Raw genomic sequence first — 13,956 nt, forward strand, 5'->3', positions numbered from 1 at the left:
TAATTTGATTATATTGATTATGTGGTGACAAATTCCCTATGTTGATTTTGTAATTATTATCTATATATGCTTATTACTATAGTTAAAATTACAAACTGCTACTGATTGCATGAAAAGTTGCATGTTAATACTGCTATTGTTACTGTTTTCTAATTTACAAAAGCATATCATACTATTGCATTGGGATTTGGATTTTGAAGGTGGAAGTATAGGCTTTAAATTTCAGATCAGTTCACTGATCAAATATACTGTTACACTAACGATTCACCCGCAAAATATTATTTTGGTGTGTAGGGATGGACAAGTTCTAGGGAACTCTTACTGTGCAATGTAGCGGATGAATGGGGTAGAAAATTATACCGTTAACCATGCCTACTGAATATTTACTGATTATTTACCGTGGGACTGATAATATGTTATGCATTGTTTCCTTCTAGTTTGTATGCTATGTTTACTATTTATGTACTTATTTGTCTTTGTGTTAAGGCCACACTGAGCTTTATAGCTCATTTTTTAGTTTCTTATCTTACCAGATAACTCGTGAGGTTAGGGTTCGGACATGACTTTCAGAGCACTATCATCAGACTTTTATAAAAATATTTTAAACTCTATTTTACAAATTTTGTTGATTTTTTTGCTTGTTACTAATGGACTATGGTATGAACTTTATTATTTAATGCGAGTGTTAATTTTGGGATTTGATTTTATAGGCTATTGACAATAAACTCGATTACTGATTAAGGTTTTCATGATACTATTTTAAATTATTTTTAAATAGTACAAGTATGAATTTTCCTATTGATTTTGTAAGTAAAATTAAGTAAATGAGATAATAAAATAAACTAATGTTTTCTTAAAACAGATAAGATTTTAACTATGATTTTGAAACTGAAACATAATTGTATTCTAAAAATGATTCTCACCAGTTCTATAAGGAGATTAAATATATATATACACTGAAATCGTATAAAAATGTTTTGTTCAAAACTTTCAAAGTTTGATGGAGTACCCAAATCATATCGGTACTTTATTGAGTTTCAATGCCTTTTTTTAAACAAGAGATGATTTCTTCTAAGAAATTTGAGGCTTTTACTAATTAACTCTTTTTACGTAACTTCGATATTTTATTGTAGCACCCCAAACTCAGCTTAAATGTTATGGCCAGATCTGGAGATGTTATTGTATGTTCATTTGAAAACCCATAATTCGTTTGTTATAAGAAAACTTTGTTAGCTCTTATTGCATAAAAATCCAGTTTGTTTGCAAGCATATCTTCCTTAACCATTTTAACAAAAACATTGTTTATATACATATTTATATATTTTATAAGCATTTGAGTTTGCAGTGGAAAAATCTTATTTGAGTCCAGTTTTGAAAACATAGTTTGTTATAGTGAAATCAAACATGCCGTAGATCAAATTTTAAGCCCACCAAAACGGTAAAACAGTTACAATCAGAAAATAAAATCCAAAAATTTAACTAGTCCCAAAAATGTCTCAAATAGTCCATCATAATCAAAATACTATAAACCAAACCATTTTTCATATTTTAACAAAAGTACTTAACCAAGCTCCCATCTCACTTATCCGTCCTAAGTCTAAGGGTTACTTAAAAGTAACAACCAAATAGAGAATGAGTTTCGAAACTCAGTGTGTAACATATAGTATAATCAATAGACAATAATTCGGATCTCAGATAAACACTTTGCTTAACAGATACAGTATCAGAACATGTTAGATGCAGAAATATAATCCTACCCCCATTCGCTACACACCATCTCTGACCATCCCAACACATCATATAGGGTATGAAATACCCATCCAATCCTACACACACTTAATGTCGGTAAGACACTTTTTAGAATATATACAGCTTAGCTGCCAGATCAATAGGCGAATTATCACCATGAACATAAATAGATGTGGCTATGCCACCAGTTACAGCAGATAATTGAACTACTGACACTTCCTCCAATACATAAATCCCACCCCAATGCACATACAGAATTACAGATGTCCAAAATATGTATATTATACATTCTCATATAGCATAGATAGATCAGTCATATCATATTACAGAATCCTCATAATGTTTTACAAACTATACTTTTTATGCTACATGATAAATACACATACTTTGATCGTACTTATATCAAGTTTTATGCTTAACAATTTTTTAGGAATCACATTTTTATAGCTTAATTATAATATATGGGCCCTACGAAAAAATTCAGGATTTTGGGCCCACACGATATCACACACGCCTGTTTGACCCATACGCCTATGTGGCCCACACGGCCCAATTAGCCCAAATCGTGTGTCTTGCATAATTTAGTACACAGCCGTGTGTCACACATGGCCTACCACATGGCTTGGTACACGGCCATATGGCATCGACAATCTCCTTTTTTGGCTTTCATCATTCACTATTTTTTCGGGTTTTCATTACACACCTTGACTGATTCTGATGTAATTTTAAGAATTAAGCAATCCAATACCTAATTGACAGAAAAAAAAAAGAATCAATTAACACGTTCATTAACCAAATCTAATCGTGACATTGATAAGAAAATGATTACACTATGCCAATTGAAATTCCCAACACAAAGTTAAATGACTTACCCCCAACAAAATAGCCAAACACCACAAAACGTAATTTTCCAGAGGAGCAATCATCTCATGAATGTCATCTAGAAGACCTCAAACAATTAATACGGAATAACGCGTCACACAGACACCCCTTCTTGAACAAAAGATAAGGAAATGAACACCCCCATAACAAAAGAAGAAAGAAATACTAAATAATAAAAGAAACATTACTTACACGAAACGGAGTTGCAAACAACTCAATCACCAAAATTGAATAACCCAATGAACCATAAACAAGAAAGTAAAGAAGTTTTCAAGTAGAAAAAAGAAGAAAGAAGAACAATTTTTTTGTGAAATTTCTCTATTGGAGCAAACATGAAGCAAACGAATGGGAAAGTGAGAAAAATTTGAGAACGTGAGTAATGGGAAAGGAATCTTGGAAATATTTTTTTTCTAAATTTTAAAAGAAAAGATAAAACAAAATAAAACAAAAACTAACCCCAACAACCCAATCAACTTAAATAATCTTTGGGGTATTCGGGAGAGCCAAAATGGGCCCCGTATTAATAACCTTTATTCGCTAATGATGCTCTCTTATTTGTGAGGAATAAAAAAAAAAAAGAGGTTGAGACTATCAAAGGTATCTCACAATACTTCGAGATGATTTCGAGTCAAAAGGTTAATCTGTCTAAGTCTATCATCAATTTTAGCCTTAATACCTCGAGAAATCAAAGGTTGCAGCTAAGTGGTATCTTGGGTATGTGGGTTCTCGAAACCATGGATAATTACTCGGGTTTGCCTTTAATCATTTGCAAGAATAAAATGAAGACTTTTTAACACATCATTGATCAGTTTTCCATTAGGATAAAAAAACTAGTCAAAAAGGCTTTTATTTTATGGTGGTAAAGATGTTTTTATCAAATCTATTTTATAGTCTTTACCTACTTATGCTCTTTCGATTTTTCTTGTTCCCACGGGCACACTTGATGAGATGCTCTCGAGAATGAGAAGCTTTTGGTGGGCGAATAAAAACAAAGATCGAGGATGGACAATGATGGCTTGGATTCCTTATGTAAACCAAAAGGCATGGGTGGGCTTAGATTTAGGGTCTTAGGCTGTTTAACATAGCGCTCCTCGAAAGACAAGTGTGGCGGCTCATTAATCACAAGAACACTTTATGCTATCACGTTCTTAGCTCAAAATACTTCTTGAATGGTGATGTGTTCCACCCAAAAGCGGTAGATAAACCCTTCTATTCTTGGACGAGTATTTTATATGCTGTTAAAGCTCTTGAGAGTAGTTTTGGGTGGCAAATTAGTGATGGTATGAAAGAAAGATTTGGGTTTGATAGATGGGGTTTTAAAGGTCTTGATGGAAACTATTTGAGGGCCTCTTTAAATGGCAATAGGGATGGGCTGGTGTGGGATAGAGACTGGGTGGAGGAGCTTTATGGCAACATATTGAATGAAGAAATTTTTGCTTTGCCAATTGTTTAGAATGGGCCGCCACAATAAGTCTGGATCCTACTCTTCAAAATTGGGTTACTCATGGCTTATCCTTAATAATGTGGGATGTGGCCAGCATCGTCTCTTTTGGTTCACTATTTGGAAGCTCCCGGCTCTTCTTAAAATCTACATTTTCACATGGAGGGTCGATCATGATTTATTCTCAACCAATGTTAGATTTGCATCAATTATTTAGGGATCCAGTCGAGGATGCATTTGGTGCAGGATGGGGGAAGAATATACTATCCACACTTTAAGAAATTGCCCTAAGGCCCGTGCGGTTCTCTCCTTTGGTGCGCTTGATAGCCGCTTACTTGATAATGACTATGTAATGTGTATTGATTGGTTAGAGGATTTTACCCATCTGTTGGACTTAAAAGCTTATGAGAACCTTTATCATGGTTTTATAGAATATCTGGAATAGTCGCAATAATGCCATATTTCGGGGTAAAGAAAAAGATGCTCAGATTGTGTGGGAATGGGCTAGATCATTAGGGGATGATTTCAGGATTTTTAACCTCATGAATACGCCTTTAATCCCCAAGACCCCTAGGCTCCAAAAGTGGAATAAGCCCCATTGTGCTTTTGTCAAGATTAATGTTGATGAAACTATTGATGATAATTCGGTGGGCCTTGGGGTCATTGCTCGAGACTATGACGGGTTTGTTCTAGGTGGTTGTATGATGTATAGGGAGACTCGGATGACTGTGGAGTGGGTAGAGGTGGAGGCTTTGAGGGAAGGGATCATGTGGGCGCATAACAAAAATATCATGAGGGCAATTTTTTAGTCCAATTGTGCGAGCTTAGTGAATCACTTCAAGAATCATCGGAATGATATCTCTATTTTCAGCTATCTATTGAAGGATATCTTCGGTTTGTTGGAATCCTTCGCCAATTTTAAGATTGAATGGATCGTTCGTGCGAGTAATAGTGTAGTGAATTGCCTTTGTAAGCTTGCGTTAAATAAACGTTGTACCCTTTCTTTTAACATGGAGTATCCTTGCGATATCTATAAGTTTGTAGTTGATGATTCTAGTTAATGAGAGATAGTGGCTTTCATGCCTATTTTATAAATTAAAAAAATCTCAAATAATCTAATCCTTATCTAACATCTATATTAAAATTCAATTTAACCCACCTACTACTGGATGATCAATCACATAAAGAATTTAACAAAAAAAAAAAAGCTTTTGTAAAGACTCAAACACATAACCCAAACCACTTAACCACCTTAGCAGATCACTTAACTTCTAACAAAATTAGCAAATCAAAATTCAAATTTTTTAGGCATTACATTTACTGAGCCATCTCGGTGGCTAATGTAACTTTCATGATCCGACCATAACGTCTGGGCCGATTTAGGGAGATTACACATAATTTAAGGATATTTTCTACTAAACTAAGGTTTATTTAGTTTATTCACACTTTGGTTTTGGTAAGATTAGATCTCACTAAGGTGTACGGTTGGAAATAGACATGTTTTGATCACATTGCATATAATTTCCATGTTACACATCTACACTTAATATATGTCATTTGGTTGTGTTAATGTACATGATTAAGGATGGATTTAGTTACGATATATGTAATAAAAGTTGCTTTGGTTCTATGCTAACATAACAAATGGATGAGATTATTCAAACTACCTTTTTGGATATGATAGCAAATTTTGGAGCTCATAAGATTATATAATGACATGTAATTTTAACGTAATTAGTCTATATATGTGGTCCAAGTAGGAGATCGTTAGAGAATATAGACACTATATATATAAACAATAATTACATGATATTATTTACTATCATAAAAGGTTAGCTCAAATTAAAAGTGATCTAATATGATTGATGTTTATTGTGCTTTAGTTATTAAATAAAGTATAAGTAAAGTATGTGTAGATACTCGAGTAACTAATTCGTAAGGGATAATGGGTTGACTAGAAATTAAGATTAATGTACAAAAGTTATATACTAGAGTTATGATATTCAAATTATACAAACTTAACCTTCTCCAAATTATTTATGTGTTAATTTGAAAGATCAACACTACAAGATTTGAAGATTTGAAGATATCGATGGATACACAAGTATTTTTATACACTATTATTCAATAGTTTTAATTTTAACTGATAAGTATATAAATTGAATAATTATGAAATTATATCAATATTTTCATATAATTCTTATGAAGAAGTTAATAGTAATTTAGGGTTAAATTCAATATTATTAAATATATAAAATGTATTCAATAACTCGTAACATAGTAATATAAAATTGATATAATATATTTATTAAAATAGTTTTAGAATTTATATTTTAATATGTATATTTTAATCATTTTGGTACGTTTTATATATTTGATAATATTAAATTTAACCTAAATTACTAATTCATTGATACATAATAACTATATGAAAATATTGATATAATCACATAATTATTTCATTTATACACTTATTAATGATATATTTTAACTTAGGGTCATGAAAATATATGATTAACTTATTTAACATAAAAATCATAAATATATAATATTTAAATAATAAGTTAATCATAATGAATTTATTCAAATATCATATATATTAATTTATTATTTAATTTCATAACACGATACTATAAAATTATAAATATATGGTATTTAACTGACAACACAGTTATTAAATTTAATTTAATTATAAAATTATCCTTATCAAAATTTAAATATTTCAACAATTATGATATATCAAGTGTATTTAAATCGCATTTACATAGAAATTATCCGAACAAAAAATTTTTGATCAATTTATTTTTAAAACGAAAATTATCCCAACAATTATTTTTTAACGAGATAAAATAAACACGTTTGAAATAAAATTAATAATTTCAGAGATTTAAAATATTAATTAATCAGATAAATTTTGATTTAAAGTTTGAATCAATTATAAATAATTAGCATACTCCCATTCATATTTTTTTAACCTGAGATTTTTTTACGGTTTTTTAACAAGAATGAGATTTTTTTTTTCTTTTTACTGTTATGACATTTTTTTCCTTTTTACTGTTCAAAACACGGAAGAGAAAGTTTTGAAACCTATTTGGGTTTGTTTGATGTTCCACGTTCAGAGAAATTTTCTCTATGTTTGAACGATTAAGAGTTATATGGGACGATAGAAGGTTACAGTTAGACTTATGTGGTTATCCAACCATCAACTGTGAAAATTTGGCCAAAGAAAATTTGAAATCTTGCTATTTCAGGATTTATTCTCAAATACTAAACTAGGAAATGGAAAGGGAAAAATGAAAAGAAGTCTACCGGTAATATTCATTGCTGGAGGTGTCAACCAAAACAAGAATTGCAACAGTTTGATGCTTCAGGGTGAATGAGAAGAACTGTAAAATACTTTAATGAGGGTTTAAAATTTTTAACGAGAGTTAAAAAGAAATATTCAAAGGGGGACCTTCATACAGAAGGAAAAAGAGAAGATTTCAGATATTTTGACCTTCGCCCCGCATGGACTTCCAAGAGATCAACCTTAACCTGCTCAATTTAGTTAATAGCAATCCAATAGTAACGAGATCTCCCTTTAACGAAGATTTTGGCCCATAATTAGTGTTTTCTTTTATTATTTTCTATTTAGGAGAACTTATATATAGACAATGTTATATATATTTGGTATTCTTAATATTTGGTTAATATTAAATGATGATTTTGCTGATATTAAATTTAACTTTTTAGATAAGTATGATAATTATTACCATTTCTTTTCTTTTTTAAAGGGACAATTATTTTTTTTTGAAATTGAATTTAAATGTTACTTTAATATTCTAAAACTTACCATATTTATCTTTATGTTTTCCTTGTTAATATATTAGTCCTCTTATTTAACAGATGCAATATCTCAGTGTATTTTAGTATTTATTCATAAACTTAAAATTAAAATTACCATAAAATCTTTTATTAACATTTTGATCAATTTATTTAAATTTTATTTTTAAAAATCAATATAGAATTTTAATTAAAATTTTGAAAAATATAAAATAATGGTATTAATATTTGTAATTAATAATAGAATTATAAATATTATTTATTTGGTGTTAATTTATATAGCTCATAATACAAATTTTCATATAATTTTAAGCAAAAATTTCACTTAAATAACTGAAATTTTAAAACATTGACAATAATTGTTCCATTCTTCTGTATTATAAACTTTGAATCATAGATTGCGTAATTACTAGACATTAAAAATTTTGTATTAAAATTTAACAAATAAAAATATCATATTTTAATAAATACACATGATTAATCTATGCATCGAATGGGAACTAATATATATATATATATATATATATATATATATATAGAATAATTATATGTCATTATTTACTATAATAAAAAGTTAGCCCAAATTAAAAGTAATCTAATATGATTAAGGTTTATAAAATTTTAGTTATTAAATAAAGTATGAATAAAATATATGTAGATGTTTTGGTAACTAATTCCTAAGTAATGATGGGTTGGTTGGGTTGGTTAGAAATTAATTTTAAAGTGTAAAATTGTATATTAGAGTCATGGTCCCTAAATTACACGTATATAACTTTTTGACATTCCATCTTTATAAAAATAAAAAAGTCACCTTCTCCAAAATACTTATGTGTTAATTTAGAATACTTCAAAATAATTTTACATCTATCTTTTGTTCTCGATTATTTAACATAAAAAATTTAATTTATTTAATTTTATATAAAAGTTTTATGATTTTATCAAATTGAATAACTTCACTCTGAATTCTCTTTACCATAACGTTATATCTATGAAAATAGTAAAATAACAAATTAAGATAAATCATTTTATTTTATCTTCTTTTCAAGTGATGAAAAGAAATAGATTAATACTCATTTACTACACTCATGCATAAAAATATTCTAAAAGAACCTTCATAGCTTAGTATTGAGAGAAAAATAATAAAACAAAAATGATCACACATAAAAAATAAAAAATAAAAAAATGGGTGTAGGACCAAATTTCTGCCCGGGCCCAATTAAACCAGCCCAAATTAAACACCCCACTAAACTGACCACTAACTCCATCACCCTACTAAACCATCCACTACCTCCATCACCCCCATACCCTACTAAACCATCCACTACCTCCATCACCCCCACTACCTCCATCACCCTACTTGTTATAAGTCGTAAAATTTGGCTATAAAAGCCATGAAAAAACTATTGTATGGGGGGGATTTTGGGGAGGATTTTGGAGAGGATTTTTAGAGGATTTTTGAAGGAATTTTTTAGAGAATACACATACGAAATTAAAGAGAATACAAATCAGATTTTTAAGGTAACTTTTTATATTATTCAATTTTGTTTACTTTGGCGTTTACATTTTTTCTTTACACAAACGAAAGAAGGGAAAAGAGAGGGAGTTTAACTCTGATTTTATGTAACACCCCAAACCCGTGACCGTCACCGGATTTGAACACGTGGTGTTACCGGGCTTACTTCCCTTATTTCTCTCTTTGTAAAATCTGATTGCTGTTCTAGGCAGGCTAGCTAACTGCGTCACTGTCGCCTTAAAAATCATATCTCGAGTTTCAAAACTCGGAAACTGATTCCGTAAATTTTCCCTGAATTTAGACTCATATATCTATCCATGGATTTATTTCTAGAATTTTTGGTCGGGCCAATTGGTACAGTTTATTAGTTAAATTCACCAATGTTACAGGAGTCGACTGCACTGACCTTCGCGCGTTAAAACTTGAATATCTCTCTGTACAGGGCTTTAATACTGGTGCCGTTTGTTTCTAATGAAACTAGACTCAAAATGGAATCTGCACATATAAGGCATGACTTCTAATTATTTCTGGATAATTTATAGTAAATTTTCAAAGTCACGACAGGAGACCCAGAAACCGTTCTGTCCCTGTCTCACTAGAACTTTAATATCTCTCAGTATACTGCTCATATGGTCGTTTCGTTCCATCCATATTAAACTAGATTCATCAAGGTTCAATTTCATAATTTATTCACTATTTAATTCTACTTCTACTATTTTTAGTGATTTTTCAATCTCACCTCACTGCTGCTGTCCGCAACAGTTACTGCAGTAGACTATGCCAATTTCATGAATCTTTCCTTGGCCTTAATCATCCATCATACATGACACAAATTATGGCCACCTTATCAAAATTAAAGTTTCTAAGACTCGTGGCTATAGGTTCTAGCATCCCACTCGGCGACCACATAGGCCATTTTCACATGGCTTAAAGTTTACAACCCACAGTTCAACAAAATATAATAGCCTATACATGCCAAATGTTCTTCAACAACGAAGACAATACCAAAATATTTCAGCGGTGTGATGGCTTCAACGACGGTTCGATCACGCAAACAATACGAGTCCGAGAGACCTAAAATGGGTGACAAGAAAACACCGAGTGAGTTTATAACTCAGTAAGTCATAAGCATTCATCAATCCACCGATAAAGTTACTACAACATGAACAATAAGCGAGGTTAGGTACTCATCCATATCGAATCTATACCATAATTCCTCGGACCTTTTGGTCCAATCTCATACCAAGTCATACATCCACATTTCATATTCTACACAACAAGATATTTGAAGCACTTTCACACACTCACTCATTTCCACCACAATCATACAATTTCAATCATCACATAGATTTAAGGCTTACCAAATTCAACCCCGAGCATGAGCGTATTTTCTATTCGTCATGAGCTCGAGGTACTTACCGATCCGCTGTCCATACTCAACTCGATGGAGACACACCCTCCATATATATAGAGTACGCACACACAGTGCTTAATACTCGATTTCGCACACTTAGTGCCACGCAATTTAAGCCCGCACACATAGTGCCATACCCTTCGAGCTCGCACACCCAGTGCCGTATTTTTCCAGCATGCACACTTAGTGCCATATATTTCCAGCATGCACACTTAGTGCCAATCTCGTCACCGTACACACGTATTGCCCGCACACTTAGTGCCGAAAGCAAACTTTCTACACATTTCACTATTTCTTTTACATTCAACAATTGTCATCACTCCATACACATACAATTTCATTTATATATATATATATATAGCATCCCATTAAATACAATTGCATAGATTTTACAATCATTTAAGCAATATCAAACATATGTGCTTAATGACTTACCTTGTGTTGGGCAAAATGGTTCCAACTCGGCTACTCGATGTTCTTTCCTTTGCCTTTGCTTGTTTCTCCACCTCGAGCTTCTTGAGCTTAGTCAATAAATTAACTAGTTTAACCGTCTTGCCAAATATTTATACATATATACATGACATCAACTATACTATCATCATTAATACATCAATTCACAAAATTTTATCTCATGAGCATATGACCCATTTTTACCCCATATGGCCGAATGCTTCATTCATTACCCAACTAGCCATTCAACAATTTTCAACCTCATTACCACCCTTTTATGTCTAATTGTCTAAATGAGATTATCAACATGCCTATCTATAGCCGAATGTGCTAAAATTGATCTAACATCACCTACACACTTGATTAAATGGCGAATACCTATACTATCAATTATGGCATCATTTTATTCTTTCAAACACATAGTTTTCCTCCCATGAACACTTGGCGAATTTCTTTTCTCTTCTAGCATAGCTTCACATCTATTTGTAACATCCTATGAATCCACATACATCATATTTCTACATAAATTTCTTTTACTTTTCTTCTACTTCCATTCACAACATCAAAGACACCATACACATATATCATTACAAAGCTTGACACTTAGCATGCAAATGACATCCACACAAACCCACCTTAGCGAAACTTAACTCATCTTCATGCCTCACCACCACAACATCAAACATCAAACATCAATGATACCAAGAAGACAACACCCATGGCGAATATCATCCCCATTTCATGGTAAAGGTTTAGACCATGGGTTAGGTGGAACTCAAACTATCAACTAAAAACATGCATGAATCTCATGGATAACATCAACATACCTTAGTCTAGCAAACTCCCATGGCTGATTTTCTCAAGCTTTCCCCTTTCTTCTTAGTACATTCGGCCAAGCAAGGAGAAAAATGAGAGAATGAACACTTTTTTTTCTTTTCTTTGTTTTCTTCATATTCTCTTTTCATTTCTTTATTCTTCCTACATAATCCACTAACTAAACATGTTGGCAACATGTTTCCACTCATAGCATGGCCGGCCATCATGCTTCATTTTGGCTAATTTGACATGCAAGGACAACACTTTCCCACATGTATTAATAGGCCACCTTACATTTGCCTAGCACATTTCTAAATTTTCTCACATAAGTCCTATTTGATAAAAATTCACTTACAATTAACAAAATCCAAACATGAAATTTTCACACATGCATATATGCATATAATGAGCATCAATTATGATGGTTAATTATTATTATGACTCGGTTTAGTGGTCCCGAAACCACTTTCCATTGGGGTCAATTTAGGGATGTCACAACTCTCCCCACTTAAGAGATTTTCGTCCCGAAAAATCTTACCGGTAAATAGGCTCGGTATCGCTCTTTCATAGAGTCTTCAAGTTCCCAAGTGGCTTCTTCCATTCCGTGTTTATGCCACAACACCTTCACTAACGGGATTTTCCTATTGCGCAATTCTTTTACTTCACGCCTCATAATGCGAACCGGTTCCTCTTCATAGCTCAAATTAGGTGAATCTCAATCTCGGATGGAGCAATTACGTGCGATGGATCAGACCTATATCGTCAAGCATCGAGACATGAAAACGCGTTGTGAATCTTTTCGAGCTCGGGGCAAAATTAATCGATATCGATGGCCCAACTCGTTCGGATACTTCATATGGCCCGATGAACCTCGGACTCAATTTGCCCTTACGACCAAATCTAAGCACCTTCTTCCAAGGTGAAACTTTGAGAAAGACCTTGTCTCCAACTTGATATTCAATATCTTTTCTTTTCAAATCCGCATACGACTTTTGGCGATCCGAAGCGACTTTCAAACTTTCACGAATTACTCGAACTTTTGCTCGGCATCCTTAACCAAATCAACCGAAGAATTTACCTTCACTAAGTTCAGTCGAATAATGGGTGCGGCATTTACGACCGTATAAAGCCTCGTAAGGCGCCATCTTAATACTTGATTGAAAGCTATTGTTGTAGCGAATTCAATCAAAGGCGAATCTGTTCCATGAACCACTAAACTCAAGGATGCAACATCTCAACATATCCTCGAGTATTTGAATTATCCGTTCGGATTGACCATCGGTTTGGGGGTGAAAGGCGGTCTGAAATGCAACTTGGTACCCAAAGCTTCTTGCAACTACTTCCAAAATCGCGAGGTAAATCTCGGATCTCTATCCGACACGATGGAAATAGGCACCCGTGTAGTCTCACAATCGAGAAGCGTACAATTCGGCTAGTTTGTCCATTGAAAAATCCGTACGTACGGGGACAAAGTGAGCCGACTTAGTCAATCTATCTACAACGACCCAAATCGCATCCTTCTTACTAGCTGACAATGGCAGTCCGGATACAAAGTCCATTGTGACTCGATCCCATTTCCACTCGGGTATCGTGATCGGTGAAGTAATCTGAAGGCACTTGATGTTCCGCTTTCACTTGTTGACATATTAAACATCTCGAAACAAAATCAGAGATGTCTCGTTTCATACCATGCCACCAAAATCGACGTTTCAAATCGTTGTACATCTTCGTACTCCCCGGGTGGATTGCCATTCGGCTACAATGGGCTTCGTTCGAATTATCGAAATAAGTTCGAATTCTTTGGAACACACAGACGACTTCGAACCTCAAACAATCGTCATCATCAATTTGAAACTCCGATTCCTTGTT

The 13,956-nt window shown here is 32.7% G+C and overlaps 1 long non-coding RNA gene across 4 annotated transcripts; it reads right to left on the reverse strand.

Annotated features, from left to right (window-relative positions):
• Window positions 1–2,026: 2,026 nt before the first annotated feature.
• LOC108473239 (uncharacterized) lies at window positions 2,027–7,671 on the reverse strand. Of its 4 annotated transcripts, XR_008274652.1 has the most exons (4): window positions 7,569–7,671; window positions 7,382–7,458; window positions 2,622–2,739; window positions 2,027–2,497 (listed from the first exon to the last, which is right to left on the reverse strand). It is a non-coding gene; the product is annotated as an uncharacterized LOC108473239 (long non-coding RNA). The 4 variants fall into 4 exon arrangements; XR_008274651.1 differs by lacking the exons at window positions 7,382–7,458; window positions 7,569–7,671 and adding an exon at window positions 2,824–3,077 and having other exon boundaries at window positions 2,622–2,689; XR_001869701.2 differs by lacking the exons at window positions 7,382–7,458; window positions 7,569–7,671 and adding an exon at window positions 2,824–3,077.
• Between the last annotated feature and the right edge of the window lie 6,285 nt (window positions 7,672–13,956).

The sequence above is a fragment of the Gossypium arboreum genome, chromosome 11, assembly GCF_025698485.1.
Source record: "Gossypium arboreum isolate Shixiya-1 chromosome 11, ASM2569848v2, whole genome shotgun sequence".
Lineage (NCBI taxonomy): Eukaryota > Viridiplantae > Streptophyta > Magnoliopsida > Malvales > Malvaceae > Gossypium > Gossypium arboreum.